Here is a 17,635-nt window from a genome sequence, read left to right as displayed (position 1 = left end):
AAAAAAAAAAAAAAAAAAAAAAATTATGGAAGCACAGGGAATAATTTAATACTTTTAAAAGTAGCTTGAAATCCTACCAACCTTTGAAGCTATTAGGATTTTTTAAAGTGTTTGGAACTCACTATCCTCGGAGTTAAAATGAGCTCTGAGGGTGAGACAAGCCAAGCCCGGGCCCTTTGGACGTTGCCGCAGGCATGCTCCTGAGCCACTGTGTTAGCCCTGCTTGCTTTCTCCTTACTGTCTGGGTGAAGAGGACCTTGAAGTTGAATGAAAATCAAAGAAGGGGCTTCCTCATATAAAAAAAGTTACCCCCATTAGGTTTTCTGGGTTGTCATGGCCAAGAGGGCCTGTGTTTTCATGAGCATCTACTGTGTCCTGGGGCCGTGAAGGTCCCAGGGTTGTACTGTGCATGTAACAACTTCTATCTCTCTAACCCCAGAAGGACCATGTTCTTTGCATCTTAAGATTCTGCAGCAGAGTTTCTCAACCTCAGCAGTACTGACAGTAGGTGATTCTTAGGGGGCCGTCCTGTGTGTTGCAGGATACTCCCGAACATGACAATAGCACCATCACTACCCCCCTACACACACCTGTGACAATCAAAAATGTCAGAAATTGCCAGAAATTTCCAAGTGTGGATGCAGAAGCAACTACATTTGAGAACCACTGCTCTACAGGACCCATACAGAAAACTTGTCATCTCTCTAGTTTATAAAATACACAAGTTATACAGTTTGGGTCAAATGAAGATGAAAATTATAATATATGTGAAAGCTAAATTTGGGGTCTAACTTACTACCACAAAGAGGGAAAATTTAGTGTCTACAAATAGTTGTAGATTATACGTGTGCCATAAATAAGGAGCTACACAAAATAATGACAGAAATTCAGACCATCTTACCCCTAAAGTTCTTGGGTCTGGCTGCAACAGTACATTCTGGGACTGTTACAATCATCCTTGGAGTTTTTCTTCTTTTTTTGGCATTGCATTTAGAGCTAAAAATGTTTTTAGACATTTGGCAATAAATATATTAAACCAAAAATGATTAATGTTTTTGGAGAAATGTATTTGATTATGATTAGAGGACATTATATTTGACCAGCTCGCCCCATCAGAAGCTGCTTCTGATCAGAAAGCTGTTCAGGTGCTTCAGGGATCAAGTAGGAATGACAAGGTGCTTGTGGTGAAAAGCCACGATTGCTCACAGTCTTCATGGCGGTTAGAAAATTTCGCTGTAGACTTGGGATTTGAACCTACCTGTAAATGACAGTCATTATGTTTCTTCTAAATGCAGTAGCAGAAATTTCATGCCTTTCCTCAAAACTAAAAATGACAATTTAATACATGCTTTCTGAAAAACTTTAGCCCAACCATGGGAGAGACTTGCTTTGGCCAAAGATGACCTTTGGCTTGTTAATTGCTTTAGAGAAGGGAAAGTAGAAGATCCCCAAAATGCTCCCTACAAATAGTCTAGAAATAAATCTTGTGCAGTTTCTTCAGTCAAGGAGGCAATGTAGAGTTGTTAATTTCAGAGACAGTTGTGAGTACCTTCAGTGTTCCATACTTGTGCTAACAGGTAGAAGGAACTCCAAAGATCATGTCCAGTGTTATGGACGCAATTGTGTCTTCCTGCACACACACGCACACACACACACACACACACACGCACATATGCCCTAACCCCTAATGTTTCTGATATTTCAGGAGATAGAGTCTTCAGGAGATAATTAGGGTTAAGTGAGCTCTCTCTTGCTCTCTCTTTCTGTCCCCCTCTATCTCCCATGTGCAGACATAGGGGATGTGGCCTTCTGCAAGCCAGAAAGAGACCAGTAGTAGAACTTGACTGTGCTGGCATCCTGCTCTAGGACTTCCAGCCTCCAGCCAGAGCTGTGAGAAAACAAATTTCTGTTATTTAAACCACCCTGTCTATGCTATCTTGTTATAGCAACCTGAGCAACTTAATACATCCAGCATCCTCACTGTGAGGAACCAGACCCAGACAGGCTTGGCAGAGGTCAAGCTGCTGGTTAGTGTCAGACTAGCACACCGTCCTGCGCCCTGACCCCTCGTACAATGTGCATTCCCCTTTCCCCACCTCCTCAGGTTGTACAGTGCTCTTGTTACCACCTCCAGACCCCACGACACATCGTTTCTGTGAGCATCAGGGTCCTTACACTCACCCTGTCATAGGGTTGTTGTGAGGGTCACTGACACATACAAAAAAAATAGCTTTAAGTTTCCAAACTACTAAAATATTTTATAAATATGTCACACTCAACTCAGATTTGGCCTACTTAGCAGGAATCTGTCTGCTTTTGAAAATTACAAGTTAGCCATCTAGTCAAGTAGGTAGCTGTGTTGAGGTTGTGCTAGGGAAGGTTGGCTCTCGGGTTTCGGGAATGAGTCAGAGGACGGAGAAGGCAGGAGAGAATAGGGGACCTGCTGCAGTGATGTGCCATCTCAAGCAGGCTAATAATTCTTTTTTTTTTTTTCTTGAGACAGAGTCTCATTCTGTCACTCAACTAGAGTTTAATAGTGTCATCATAACTCACTGCAACCTCAAACTCCTGGACTCAAGCCATCCTCCTGCCTCAGCCTTCTAAGTAGCTGGGACTACAGGCACAAGCCACCATGCCAGGCTAATTTTTCTATTTATTTATTTATTTGTGGAGATTCTGTTGCTCAAGCTGGTCTTGAACTCCTGAGTGTAAGCCATTATCCCACCTCAGCCTCCCAGAGTGCTAGGAGGATTACAGGCTTGAGCCACTGTGCCCGGCCACTAGTTGTTCTTTTTGATCAAGTTATAAATGCTGTAGGCGATGTGAGTTTGCACAGCAAGAGGAATGTTCCTCTTATAAGGACAGAATATCATAACTGGAGGAGTCCTCAAGAGCTTGTGGTACCACCAGTCTCTGGCAGTAAGCAACACAAGCCTCCTCTGATGAACTTAAGCAGTTACAACAGTTTATAAACTACAGAATATTATACAATGTAAATACCATTCTCACCTAAACTCCCCTGATGAACTTAAGAAATTACAACAGTTTATAAACTACGGAATGTTGTACCATGTAAATACCATTCTCAACTAAACTTTTATCAAGTCTTTGAAAAGTATATCAGGAAGGAATAAGTTCATCTGAAAGTAAGAAAATCTGAAAACATAGGCTTAAGCCGGTAGATAACTTACTTTCATTGTAATAATTCTCAAGGCAACAGGCCAGAGCGTGGCCTGCTCTGGGATGCCATCAGAGGCTAAGGTTGTTTACCGTTTTCTTCATGGTTGTGGATGGCTGCTTCACCTCCAAGCATTTCATCTACATTCCAGTTAGGAAGAAGGAGGAAAGATGAAGACAAAACCTGAAAGCTTTTTCCTCTCCAGGTATTGCCTTCATGTGGGAGAAGAGACTTACTTATTTTATTAATCAGAGCTGTGTCACATGACTACTTTTTATCGTTAAGGAGTCTCAGAATTTTAGTATTTTGCTTTCTGGCTTTAAAAGTAAAGGGAGACAAGAAAGAGATTGACATGGGGTTTGTGAGCCAAGCTAATATATTTATGACAAAACATGGCATTTCTATAGAATAAGATATTAGAGAGTCAGCTCAGAAAATAAGTGTGGCCAGGTGGAGCTAGAGAGCCCTGGGCACTGGGCCTGACTATCAGATTCTGGGCTGACCATCCCCAGTCCACATTCACTACCATACTCCCCAGACTCGCATTCCACTAAAGCTAAGCTTTTGCATTCTTATGAAGGATTCGAAGTCCTCGGCTGAGTCCAGGTTGCATTTCCATGCTAGAGCTACATGGCAGGGGTAGGGAGAGAAACTGTCTGCCCCCACCCTTGGGCTTCCATAATAGGGGACAGGGGACCTTGCCAGCCACCTATCTTGGGATTCTTCCAAATAGGGAGAGTAATCTAATGCTAGACAGCCAAAAATATCAAATATTTGTCATTCCCTATTTTCCAGATGGGAGTCTGGGGCCTAGAAAGCAGAACATGCTTAGTCAGTGCCACACAGTATGTGAAGGGCAGAGCCGGGATTATGTCTTATCCTGATGGACCTGGTCCGGTTGGTTCCGAGGAAGCAGCTACTCTCAGTCTCTTCCTCAGAAGCCTTGTCATTTCCTAGAGTAAGGGGGTTTGTTCTTTGGAGACAGCCCCTCCTTTCCCCAGAGGCTCGTGGGTAGGTCCCTTTCTCCCCAGGATCGTCCCAGCAGCTTCTCCCTCTCTGTATGTCTCAAGCCTCTCCGAGAGCAAGAAGTACCTCCTTCCTGCAGACGGCATGCAGGGTTCCTGTTACTTTGAATGGGATATTTTGTGAAGATGCTGGTGGTCAGTATTCCCACCTGCTAAAGAAGAACAGTGAGGCACAGCCCCTCAAGACTTATACAAGACTGGGGAGCTGTTATAGCCACGCTTACCCACCTACAGCCTCTGTGAAGAAAAGACTAGACATTCAAGGGGAGTTGAGTCACTGGGCAGAGTGTGAGGAAGAGTACTATGGTTTGTCCCTACCTCTCCCAGCCGGGCGGAGAGGGGATTGTCTCCTCCCAGCCGAGAGAGGGTACTCCAAGGGCCCCCTCAGTTTGGTGCTCCCCACTCAGACCCTGCAGAGGTTCCCATAAGGCCTCTTGAGAAACCATAGCAGGTTCCCATGGAGTATTCAGCATCTGGCCACTTGCAGCCTAGAGAGTGCTGTCAGCCAAGGAAGTCAGCAGTCACATGTGAAGACTTTTGCCCTTTGACTTTATTCTTTGGCCTCCCCTTCTCCTGGCCCACCACTGACCTTGGGAAATGGCGAGTAGTGGAGGACAAAGTGGAGGAGAGAAATAGCAGACTCCATCCCTTTCCCCAGAGCAACACATCCAGCTGTGGTCATCCAGCACGAAAGGAGGATCTCTGAACTGGGTGTGAGGTTGAAGACTTGATTTAGGCAAGCTGAGATTTTTTTAACACCTACCAATTAGTTTTTTTTTTTTTAGACAGAGTCTCAAGCTGTTGCCCTGGGTAGAATGCTGTGGCCTCATAGCTCATAGCAAGCTCCAACTCTTGGGCGCAAGCCATCCTCTTGCCTCCGTTTTTCTATTTTTAGTAGAGATGGGGGTGGGAGGGTCTCACTTTTTGCTCAGGCTGGTCTCGAACTCATGAGTTTAAACAATCCACCTGCCTCGGCCTCCCAGAGTGCTAGGATTATAGGTGTAAGCCACCGTGCCTGGCCCTACAAATTAGCCTCAATCAAGGTGATTCTTGAAATTGTGTGTAACTAGAAAGCTCTGGAGTCTGTCAAAGTGGTCATCAAGGATAGGGAAGAGAGAGACAGTGGGACCAATTTGAAGACAAAGACTGAAGAGAAATAAGGGTATTTCTGCTTATAACTGGTAATAGTTATTCTCCTTTTCCAAAGATGGCATTCCAAGTTTTGAAAAGAAGCACCAAGAATAATGCATCAAGATTTCCTGAGTCCATTCCCAGCTTTTTCACAAACTAGGAGTGTGATTATGCACAAGTCACTTTATTTTTATGGGTCCTGGCATCCTCTCCTGTCCAGTGGTGGGACTGGGCTTTATAGTTGAGGTATCCCAGAATGATTTCTCTAGTTCTCTGCACCGTGCAGTACCTCAAAACAGCAGGACAAATAATTCACACAGTGAGCTGGCTTTACAAATTGTACTTCAGTTAGATTTGTTGGAAGAGTCAAGCATAGATGAATAGCATTTGGCAGGAGAAAACCTTAGTACATCTGAAACCCTTTATTATCCACTGTAGGTAGCTTTGTAGTTTGGTCTGTGTCAAAAAACACCACATCACCAGATGACACATTGTACAGATATTGAGAATTTTGCAACAGCTTGTTCATCTGTGGCAGGATCAGCCTGTGTCAGACAGGTAACATCCACGTTTTCAACTGAGTCTGCATTTGAAAATCTGAACACTTGTATATTTAGATTAAAGGCCCTTTAATGTGCCGTTCCTGTGTCCGTTGAAATTGACCACACTCAACAGTAGTGAGGCCTGTAGTTGGTGACACACATTTTATTTCTAGGTTTTATTTGTGGTTGAAACTATTACCGTACTAGGTTTAAGAATTATACACACATGGCTTTGTACGTGTTTTTATTATATAAATGCATTAAAATCACATATAAATTACGTAATTTACATAACATATAGATTAGAAATACTTTTTCTCAATAAAAAATCATCTATAATTCTACTTCCTATAATTATTTACCTTTTGCACCTGTCCCTCAGATTTGTTATGAATATATACATACCTATGTATGAATAATTTTTTCTTTATTATTTTTAATTGTGGTAAACTACATATAACATAAAATTTACCATTTTGGCCATTTTTCAGTGTATAGTTTGGTGGTATTAAGTGCCCTGTTATGCAACCATCACCAACGTCCACATCCAGAATTCATTTTTTTTTTTTTTTTTTTGAGACAGAATCTCAAGCTGTCACCCTGGGTAGAGTGCTGTGGTGTCACAGCTCACAGCAACCTCAAACTCTTGGGCTTAAGCGATTCCCTTGCCTCAGCCTTCCAAGTAGCTGGGACTTCAGGTGCCTACCACAAGGCCCGGCTGTATTTGGCTGTAGTTGTCACAGTTGTTGGGCAGGCCTCGGCTGGGTTTGAACCCCTCAGCTCCAGTGTATGTGGCTGGCGCCCTAGCCACTGAGCTACAGGTGCCAAGCCCACACCCAGAATTCTTTTCATCTTGCAAACTGAAACTATATCCATCAAACACAAGAACTCTATCTTCTTTACAACTTTGCACTCTCCCTTCACATTTTCATATTGATGTCTCACATTATGTCTCTTTATTCTATTTTATGATACATTTTAATGTGTTCAGTTTAATAACTTGTTGCAGATAGCAAAGAGGCTGACATGAGGATACTGAGATTAGGGGGATAGGAAGTCAAACTGGGAAGGGAGATGTTAGGGCCGTGTAGACCACAGTGAGATTTGGATTTCATAAAATTTAACAGGACACCTGTGGAGTATTGAGGACAGGGCAGTGACATGAATGAGTTTGTTTTACAAGTGTCACTTGGGTACTATCTGGAGAGACTACAGGGGATGGAGGGGAGACAGGAATGCACTTGGGGGCTGTTTCAGTAATTGAGGTGACAGGTGGGGTGGCATGGACCAGGGTGCTGTCAGTGGAAGTGGGGACAAGCATTTGGATTCTGGATGTATTCTGAAGGCAGAGCTGATAGTATTTGTGATGGATTGGATGTGTGGGGCAGGAGAGAAAAGGAGACATCAACATTAACTTCAAAGCTTTGACCTGAACTGGAAGAATGGAATTGCCATTTACTTAGATGGAGATGGAGGAGCAACTGATTTTAAGAGGGAGAAACTGATTTTAATAAAGAGTTCTGTTTTAATCATGTTAAAAAGTCTACAAGACATCTAATTGAAGGTGCAAGCAGGCAGTTGGATATGGACATCTGGAGTTCGGGGGGGCTGGAGGCAGAAATTTTAGAGACAACATAGATGACATTGCCACCATAATACTGAATGAGCTCAGCTCAGCCCTGGAAGAGAGGATAGAAGGCGCGAAGAGGTCTGACCCCGGGGCATGTCAGAGGGGCACTCAGACAAGGGAGTGGAGAAGGAATTGTTCAGTGAAGGGAGAGGAAAACCAGAGGTTGTGGTCACCTGAAAGCCAAGCAAATAAAGAATAATGTGTTTCAAGAAGGAGGGGTAAGTGATTGGCGTTGTCTAATGACTAAGAGGTTGAGTGTTGTAACATTTGGCAACAGGAATGTCATGACTTATGTTCGAGATGAAGCTTCAGACAGCAGGGTCTGTGTCTATTTGATGATACAACTAGCTGGGGCCTCCTGAACCAGACAATTCTTCTTCATTTTCTTGTTTCATTAGTTCAGCTGACAGTTATCAAACACTTGCTGTGTGTTTCACATTCTTGTAGGAACAGAGGGTGACCAAAAAGAATTACCCCTGGTAATTCTTGTCCTCTAAACAGGTTAGGAAGAAAGGAGGTGGTCTATATCTGTAATCCTAGCACTCTGAAAGGCCGAGGTGGTGGATTGCCTGAGCTCACAAGTTCAAGACCAGCCTGAGCCAGAGCAAGACCCCCCATCTCTAAAAATAGCCGGACATTGTGGCAGGCACCTGTAGTCCCAGCTACTTGGAAGGCTGAGGCAAGAGAATCACTTAAGCCCGAGAGTTTGAGGTTGCTGTGAGCTGTGATACCACAGCAAACTACCAAGGGTGACATAGTGAGACTCTGTCTCAAAAAAAAAAAAAAAATTAAAATAGAATAAAATAAAATTCATCTTTAAAAAAATAAACAGGTTAGAAGTCTGAGACTTAGATATATAGGATCTGAGTCCCATGATTCTTAGAGCTCTTTTTTATATATTCACAGGTACTTAAAAATTAGGGCTATATTTTGTCTATACAGATTCTTAAATTGTGTCATTAAGGGGAAAGCATCTCATCAAGCCTTCTAACTTTCCTTCCTAAATATCTATACCTCATTTCTTGATTAGCAAAATCACCCCTCCTGTTTCTTGTCTTACCAGTTACCAGTTCTGAGAGAAAACTTTCCCTTCTAGCTAAACATTAAACATTTCATCCCCTGAGAGATTGTCATCTAATTTTCTTTCTTTCTTTCTTTTTTTAACATTTTTATTTTTTTTCTGAGAGGGAGTCTCACTCTGTCACCCCTAGTAGAGTGCCATGGTGTCATAGCTCACAGCAACCTCTAACTCTTGGGCTCAAGTGCTCAAGTGGTCCTCCTGCCTCAGCGTCCCAAGTAGCTGGGACTACAAGTGCCTGCCACAATGCCTGGCTAATTTTTTTTTTCTATGTTTAGTAGAGATGGGCTTCATTAGCAACAATTATTTAACAAGATTTCAACAATATATTGTATTATACATGAATACATTGATTCTGATTTGAGAGAAAAAATCCGAAAATCCCACTCAGGAGAAGTTTACCAAGTCCCAGGAAGAAAAGGTACCCACAGGCAGGGCAAGAAATCTCAAAGGGAGGCAAGATCTTGAGAACGTGTGGAAGGTAAGAAAATGTCATGGCGAGTTCCTGGGAGGATGAGGTATTAGGTGGGCCTCACAAGGCAAAAAGGATGGGAACAGGTAGGGCAGAAGATAGTCATATGAGATTATGTGATAGCATATTTATATATGGTGCTGATTGTGATTACAATTTATCCTGACAGGCTGGCCTGAAGAGATGGATTCTTTGTCAGAGGCAATTCACATTGAACCATGCATGCATGAAACCCAGTCTTGTGTTGAAGAGCCTATGGTATAAAAATTCTGAATTACCCTTAAGAGGGATATACATAGTACCTAGTAGTATCTAAGTAGGTGCCTTAGAATTTGGAAATAAGATTGTCTGGATTTATCTATTTATTTTCATTCACATGTAAGGCATTGAAGACATATCGAGACAGATAAGGTTCCATTCTTTAAAATCCACAAATGTGGGGTGGTAAGCCAGGAAATGGTCCTACACAAGATACTCACGTCCAATCACTGGAAATCGTGAATGCTGTCTTTTCAGGAAAGGGGTCTTTGCAGATGTGACTAAGTTAAGGGATCGTGACACGAGATAATTCTGGATTATCAGATGGGTTGTAAATACCATCACAAGATAAGAGACAGAAAAGGAGGAGGTGGCAATGTGACCATGGAGGCAGGGAATTGGAGTAATGTGGCCACAAGCTAAGGAATGCCTGGAGTGACCAGAAGGTTGGAAGAACCAAGGAACGGATTGTCCCTAGAGCCTTACTAACATGTTGATATTGAACCTCTGGCTTCCAGAACTGTGACAGCAAAAGCTTTAGTTGTTTGAAGCCGCCAAGTTTTTAGTGATTTGTTACAGCAGACGCAGAAAACTAATACAGTTGGTATTAGTTCTTACAGGAATAAACAAATTATAAACGTGGATTTGAAAAACCCAACATCTTAGTCAAGGGGACCTTCTTTGTAATCTTAGGGAGGAAAGTTCAGAACAAAATTGTAATTTAGAATCCATGATTTAACACCTTGTTTAGAGAAATTTTTGTGGGTGGGAGTAGGGCATTTGGCCCCAGAACATACGAGAAGCTGGGGAACAGTAAGTTTGCAGCATGTGCCGTGGACTCTGTCAGGCCAGGGTTCTGTGGTGCTGGAGACACAAGCTTTGTTGTGGTTCGGGGAGGACCACTGGGCTTCTCTATGGCCTGGCTGGAGTCCACTCAAAGTGCCCGGCGTCTCGTTTAATTCCATGCAACTGACAGCCTCCAATGAGCTTCCAGGTTTTCTGACTCTGAACCCCTGGTGTTGCACGTGAGCATTTTGGATTCTGGCAGGAAAGCTTTCTCTCTTTGACACACTCATACAGATGAATAAATTTGCAGCCTGATTTTTATTTGTTGTGAGTTTGATTAGCATGACTTAGCTAATCATGCTAAGTTTGACTCAACCTTGAGACTGACAAAGCTAGAGGCCACACACCCTGACGCTTAATAAATTTTCCAAGCTAAAGCCACACGCTTTTGATATGCAGCCTTCGGGTCTTCCAGATACTATCTGACGTCACCTTTGATCCCTCTGTGCTACCTACCCCAGGAGACATCATGCTTCTCCTTCAATTCAAAATCTGGGCAGTGTATTCACTCAGCAATTTTTTCTTGGCCTTTTCATACAGGAGTAAACTGAGGAACCGTCAGGGGCTGGAGAGCTCCTTAGCGTGCCCCTTTAGGAAGAACTCAGCTCGTGTGTTCGCAAATAGTTTACTGCAGCTGCTCTAACAGTGTACTGCCACAAACTGGGTGGCCTAAAACAACAGAAATTTATTCTCTCACAGTCCTGGAGGGCAGAAGTTCCAAAAATCAAAGTGTCATCAGGGCCAGAGGCTCTGGAGGAAAACCCTTCCTTACCTTTTTCAGCAAAGCTAAGCCTTCCTTGGCTTATGGCAGCATAAATCCAATCTCTGTCTTCTTCCCATGCCCTCCTGTCCGTGCCTTCTCTTTCATTTCTATGAGGACACTTGTCATTGGATTGAGGGCCCCCCTTGATCTTGTATGGCCTCATTGAACTACTGATACTATTTCTAAATATGGTTACACTCTGAGGTTCTGGGGGGACGTGAATTTTGGAGGGACACAATTCAACTCACTATAGGTCCTAAGGTTGGAAAAGATGCCAGTACTGTAGTGAATAAAGGATTATGCTAAATAAATATGAGGTCAACATATTTAGGTTTATATATTTATAGCACAGGTAGCCAGGTATGGTGGCTCACACCTGTAATCTTAGCATGCTAGGAGGCTGAGGCAGGGGGATTGCTTGAGCTCAGGAGTGTGAGACCACCCCTTCTCTACTAAAAGCAGGAAAAACTATCCAGGGCCTGTGATGGGTGCCTGTAGTCCCAGCTGCTTGGGAGGCTGAGGCAAGAGATCACTTGGGCCCAGGAGTTTGAAGTTTCTGTGAGCTATGGTGCCATGGCACTCTAGCATGGGCAACAGAGTGAGACTCTGTCTCAAAAACAAACAAAAAACTATGGTTCTCAATCTGTAAGTGCGAGAGCCAAAACATAGCATTAAAAGGGTTGCTAGAGAGACCACACTATCTGTGTCATCAGTAACACAAAATGATGACTCCTTTTAAGATCCCTAAAGACGTCATCCCAAACTGGGAACTGCCCATGGAGCTCACCTGCCCTCCTCTAACTGAGATCCCTCTGGCAGTACTGCTGTCTACAGATGGAGCCAGTTCCTACATCACCTGCTGTTCTGTGCTGGTGCAGCCACCTGTCTCCTGGCCTACGGTCTTCACAGCTTTGTAGCTCCCTAGGGACACTCTGGAGATTATTCCAAAGGCTCCTTTTTCTACTGGACGGGTTTTCTCTTCTAAGGGCTGCCTGCCTCATCCAGAATCTCTCAGTTACCACCCATGTGATTGCCATCTTGACTTTTGTGCACTGAGTTCAAAAGGTCCCAGGAAGACAGGTCTCCATGTCAGTCTTCTGTGATGCCACTGACTGTGAAACAGTCATTGACCTCATCTTAACCAGTGACACACTCTAGTGCAGCAGTTCTCAACCTGTGGGTCACAACCCACAGGAACTGTATTAAAGGGCTGTGGCATTAGGAAGGTTGAGAACCACTGCTCTAGTATATTGGTTTCTTTCTGACTCTTCCCTTTCCAATAAGAGGATAATGTGTTCCACGTCAGAGTGTTTACCTTCTGTATTCCCAAACTGCCTTCTGATTTCTCAGTTCTCTCTTATAAAACCCTGTTGGGGGGGCACATTATGCAAATTAAACCCATCCTATTGGCAAAAACTGCCTGTCCTACCTTGCACTGTGCTTAGGCTCACTAAAGGTGATGACCCAGCCATATTGGAACAAAACCTTGAAAACCAGCGAGAAGGGAACCACATGACTAGGCCCTCACATTGCATAGCTCCTTGTGGTAGAGTCCAGTGGACTTGTGTTCCAGTTTTGGGTCAGCCAGTCACTGACAGTGAAGGTTCCTGAGCTCCTTGAACCTGAGTCCATATCTGTAAATTGGGGCAAAAACCATATGCTTGGAAGTTATTCTGAAAATTTAATGAGAGTATAAGCAATCGTGAAAGCTTCTATCACCGCCAATTGCACAGTCACCACCAATGACGTGGGCAGGAGCCATGTCACCACCGAGAACGAGTGCCTCTTTGACAGCACCATGTAGAAAATGCCAGGAGATCCCCCTAGACCACGTGGGGGGATCCTTCTCCCAACAGTTCATGTTTTTTCTCTACAGCTTTCCTCATTTTCCCACCCTTTTCTCTTACTTCAAGGATGGATTGTTCTTCCTTTCCCAAACTAATTGGCCTTTGTATTCTTGCTTCCGTCGCTTTGCCCCTGAACCTGATCTGTATTTACCTCTTTCTTCCCTTCATCTTTTGTTAGCTGTATCTCCTCAACACTCAAGCCATGCCCTCAACACTCCTCCTGCAAACCCTCAGCCCACTCAGAAGACACGTAGTCTGTCTTCCCCTTAGCTGTAAAACTTGGTGAATGCTTGTAAAATTTATTCAACAGATATATATTATACCTGACCATGTTCTAGGTGTGATGACAAGCCGTGGGGAGCCATCAGGGTTGTTGACAGAGGATGGTGCCACCAGTTCTCCTTCTCACCAGGCTCAAGCAAGGTGGGCACTAAATCCTTAGCAGCTTCTGCTCTGCCCCCTGCCTCATTCTCCTCCTTCGCAGTCTTTATTCTCCAGCCTCACCAGCTTAATTTCAGTTTCTTGAACAGTGCCATGTCACACCCACCATAGGGAAGGAACACCGGATTAATTCCTACGTCTCCTTTAGAGCCCACTCAAGCATTATTTCCTCAGGGAAACCTTCCTTGCCTTCACCTCACCCCCCTCCCTCCATTTAGGCAAAATGCTTCTTTTACAGGATGATGGAGTCATCCCTGCCTTTGTTCAGAACACTTAGTTTCTCAACCTCCATTTGTGAATTACTTGACTGTCTGAGCTGCGTGGGAGCGGGGACCCTGACTGCTCTAAACCCAGCCTTCTGTGCACACTTCCCAGCACGGTGTCGTGGGGTGAGGGGCCATTATCAAATAGTGTAGAAGGAAGGGAGGGACAGAGGGTGTCATCCAAGAGCCAGTCAAGTAGAGGGAAGACAGTAGTGTATTGTAATGCTGTGAGCACAGCATCATGGTGGAGTTATGCCTGATATGTTATGGGAACACAGAGTAGCAGAAGTAACTCGTGGCGTGGGGACAGTGCGCAGATGTGAAGTAATCAGCCAACACCTCTGAAAAGATGACTAGGCATTAGCTACTCAAATAAGAAGGAAATGGCATTCTGGCAGGAGGAAGGGCTTGTACAGAGATGTGGAGGAACCCCATGAGAGGAAAGAACTCAGGTCGCTGTGATTGGAATCAAGGGAGCACGTAGAGAAATAGTAAGAGATGAGGGTGGACAGTTGGGACCTGGAGGGTGGAGAGCCTTGCCTGTTTATTTCCTGTGGAATTTAAATATACCTTGCGAGAGCCAGAGGTGAATTTTGTTTTTTTATTTTTATTTATTTATTTATTTTGAGACAGAGCCTCAAGCTGTTGCCCTGGGTAGAGTGCTGTGGCATCACAGCTCACAGCAACTTCCAACTCGTAGGTTCAAGTGATTCTCCTACATCTGCCTCCCAAGTAGCTGGGACCACAGGTGCCCACCACAACGCCCAGCTATTTTTTGGTTGCAGCTGTCATTGTTGTTTGGCGGGTCCGGGTTGGATTTGAATCTGCCAGCTCAGGTGTATATGGCTGGCGCCTCAGCTGCTTGAGCCACAGGCACCCAGCCAGAGGTGAATTTTACATAGGAAAGTACTATGATCAGATTTGCATTTTAAAATAACTTCTTCAGTCAACCAGAACTCTCATACATGGCTGGTAGCGTTATAAAATGGTATAACCACCTTGGAAAGCTGGCAGTTTCATATAAGGATAAACATACACCTGTCCTACAAACTGACAGTTCTACTCCTAGATATTTGCCTAAAAGACCTGAAAGTGTATGTCCAAAAAAAAAAGACTTAACACAAAAATGTTTCTAGGGGTGGCACCTGTGGCCCAAAGGAGTAGGGTGCCAGCCCCATATACTGGAGGTGGCGGGTTCAAACCCAGCCCCAGCCAAAAATAAAACTAAAAATATATATATATATATTTCTAACAACTTTTTTTATAAGAGCAACAATGGAAGTCACTTGATCTTCCATCAGCAGGTAATAGAAAAACAACTTGTGGTATACCCGTACAGTGGATACTACTCAGCAATGTGGAGGAGAAAACTACCAGTAAATACAATAACCAAAATGAATCTCACAGACATTATGTTGAGCTGAAGAATCCAGACACAAAATAATCCATACCTTGTGATCTCATTTGTAACAGTTCAACAACAGGCAAAACTAATCTATGGTGATAGAAATCAGGACGGCAGTTGCCTCTGGGTGTCAGGAGCTTGACTGCAAAGTCACAAGGGAACTTTCTGGGGGCTGTGGAAATATTTTATATCTTGATTGGGTTGTTGGTTCTGTTCATCCTCATCAAACAGTTATAATACATTGTTTTATTGTATGTGAATTATGCATCAATTTTTTTTTAAGTAGTGGAGAGAAAAAAGACTGCTTTGGAAACCACGTGGAAAATGCTGGAAGGGGGATTGAGACTGGATGTGGAGAGATTGTAATAATGCAGCTGAGAAGTTCTAGGGACAGGATTTAAGCAGTGGAAGTGGGATTGGAAAAAAGGGGGATAGATTTCGGAATTATTGAGTTGATAGCATTGATAAAACTTTTAAAAATGATTAGATAACAGAAAAAGGATAAGGAAATGTGTGGTCATACCCTCTGGTAGTGTAAGTATAGTTGGTGAAAATTGCAAAGCAAGTTTTAAGGGGAGGTTTTGGGTGGCAAGCCATTATTATTATTGAGTTTTGGAAATGCCAGGTGGTTGTACCTCCGGGGCATCTACATGTCCGGCAGCAGAATCAACAACTGTGGGTCTGAGGCCCAGGGAGAGCCTGGGGCTGCAGATAAGGACGTGGGTCATCAGGAGTGAGCATCGCAGTTAAAATCATCATGAATGAGAAGGTGTTTGGATTAAGCAGAGTCAAAAGCTAAAAACAGAACCTTGGAAATCTTGACATTTAAAGGGCGGTAGAGAACAAGGAGCCCTTGAAAGAATCTGAGATGTTAAAATGTCACATCATGGAAGCCCAAGAAGGGGAAAGTGATCCAACAAATACTGAAGGGCCAACCTCAAATGCTGCGGGAGGCTCTGCTCCCTCAACACTCCTCTCTCCTGGGCCCCTGAAATCTCATCAGCTCCCATCTCAGGTTCCTGGAATATCTTTCTTAGAGGTCACCAGAGACCTCCATCTCTTCACAACTGGTAACCTATTCACAGCCCCATCTCTAAAATTCCCTGCAGCATTCAACCATCTCCTTGAAATTCTCTCTCCTGGCCTTTGTAACTCTGTACCTGGAGTTGTGCTTGTAACCCTCAGGGCACCCTCACCCTGGCTCCTCTACCTGCCTTGTGAACATAATCATTCCGTGAGGTCCTGTCCTGTCCTCTCTTCTTCCCTCAACAGCCACTGAAATGTCCTCTGTAGTCAGACCTGAGCTAGGTGCTGGGGATACCATTAAGTGAAACATAGGCCTGGCTCCTCCAGGGGTTGACAGTTTGGCCATAGACATAAATGAGACAGCAACACCGCCGAGCCTGTAACCACGGCACTCTGGGAGGCAAAGGCCAGTGAATTGTTTGAGCTCAGAAGTTTGAGACCAGCCTCAGCAACACTGAGACCCCATCTCTACTAAAAATAGAAAAACTAGTCAGGTGTTGGGGTGGGTGCTTGTAGTACCAGCTACGTGGAAGGCTGAGATAAGAGGATCACTTGAGCCCAAGAGGCTGCTGTGAGCTATGATGTCACAGCATTCTACCCAGACTAAGAGAGACTCTGTCTCAAAAAAAAAAAAAAAAAAAAAAGTTATCCGCAAGTTACTTTGGGAATGTAGAGGCAGCAACTGGGCCTAGAGAAGTTCGGGAAGAAACAGTAGAAAAGCACAGAGGAGGGAAGAGGATGGCATATGGTGGGGGAGGTTCCCACAAGTTTCTTGTGGTTGAATTATAGAATGTGTGGAGTTGGAGTATTGGAGATAGAGACGTGGAGAAGTAAACTGCAAAACATTATATATAATACCAACAAGTCTGTGATCCAGGGAGCCAGGTAAGGCCTTAAATAGGGGAAAGGATGGTCACATTATTTTTTTAGAAGATGACTAGCTGGACAAAGGATAGATAGACCGGGGTGGGGGGGGGGTGTTCAGGAACAGCTAGGAGGCTGTGCCAGTAATCCAAGCAAGAAACAATGAGGACCTGAATAAGGTAGCAGTGAGCATAGAGAAAAGGATGAAATTCCAGAGACCTTTCTCCTGGTGTATATAAAAGGAGGAAAGGTTAAGAGGATTTACAGTTCTTAAATGAGGACATGTAGATGGCTGGTGACTTTTTTGAACTAAAATGAAAACCACCAGAGCATAGCCTTTAGATCCGTGGTTCTCAACCTTCCTAATGCCTCAATATATTTTCATTATTACAAAGGGGTCACGACCCACAGATTGAAAACCACTGCTGGAGATGGAGGTAAGATAATAAATTAAAACTTGAGCAAACTAGTTTTGAAATTCTTATGCAATAGTCAGTGCTCTGTTTCAGTGTATGGACGGTGGCTGAAACCGTGGTGCTAGATAAGCTATTTCAGAAAGCCCATGTAGAGAAGGACCGTCAGTGGGTGCAGGTGGAACGTCAGAAAAGGACCTAAACCTCAAAGGAGACCAAAATAGAGAGAGGAAAACATAGAATGCAGAGTGTCCCAAGAACTGAGGGAGTAGTGTTAAGCATCAGAAGATTACATGTATCAACAATATCACATTCCTTTTATTTTATTTTATTTTAGAAACAGTCTCACTCTGTGCCCAGGCTAGAGTACTGTACTGTCAGAGCTTACAGCAACTTCAAACTCCTGGGTTCAAGTGAGCCTCTTGCCCCAGCCTCCCAACTAGCAGGGACCAC

General features: G+C 43.8%; 1 protein-coding gene and 1 pseudogene across 1 annotated transcript in view; both read left to right on the top strand.

The window, feature by feature from the left end:
* Positions 1-17,635, top strand: part of TMEM266 (transmembrane protein 266) — a 143,031-nt gene that overhangs the window by 8,284 nt on the left and 117,112 nt on the right. The gene's annotated exons all lie outside the window — the stretch shown is intronic.
* Positions 1-17,635, top strand: part of LOC100943726 — a 42,082-nt pseudogene that overhangs the window by 9,830 nt on the left and 14,617 nt on the right.

The sequence above is a fragment of the Otolemur garnettii genome, unplaced genomic scaffold (genome assembly GCF_000181295.1).
Source record: "Otolemur garnettii isolate 467f Iridium unplaced genomic scaffold, OtoGar3 scaffold00011, whole genome shotgun sequence".
Classification (NCBI taxonomy): domain Eukaryota; kingdom Metazoa; phylum Chordata; class Mammalia; order Primates; family Galagidae; genus Otolemur; species Otolemur garnettii.
The sequence above is the reverse complement of the archived record's forward strand: the minus strand, read 5'-3'. Positions and strand labels throughout refer to the sequence as shown.